Raw genomic sequence first — 304 nt, 5'->3', positions numbered from 1 at the left:
GAGCACTTCATGCTTCCTTCTGCTGACCAGCTTTTTTAAATGACCATGGTGTTGGTGTGCGTGACTGGCCAGCAAACTCACCAGACCTGAACCCCATAGAGAATCTATGGGGTACTGTCAAGAGGAAAAGGAGAAACAAGAGACCAAAAAATGCAGATGAGCTGAAGGCCACTGTCAAAGAAACCTGGGCTTCCATACCACCTCAGCAGTGCGACAAACTGATCACCTCCATGCCACGCCGAATTGAGGCAGGAATTAAAGCAAAAGGAGCCCCTACCAAGTATTGAGTACATGTACAGTAAAT

Source organism: Sinocyclocheilus grahami, unplaced genomic scaffold (genome assembly GCF_001515645.1).
Source record: "Sinocyclocheilus grahami isolate Dianchi unplaced genomic scaffold, SAMN03320097.WGS_v1.1 scaffold729.1, whole genome shotgun sequence".
NCBI lineage: Eukaryota > Metazoa > Chordata > Actinopteri > Cypriniformes > Cyprinidae > Sinocyclocheilus > Sinocyclocheilus grahami.
Note: the sequence above shows the minus strand (reverse complement) of the source record.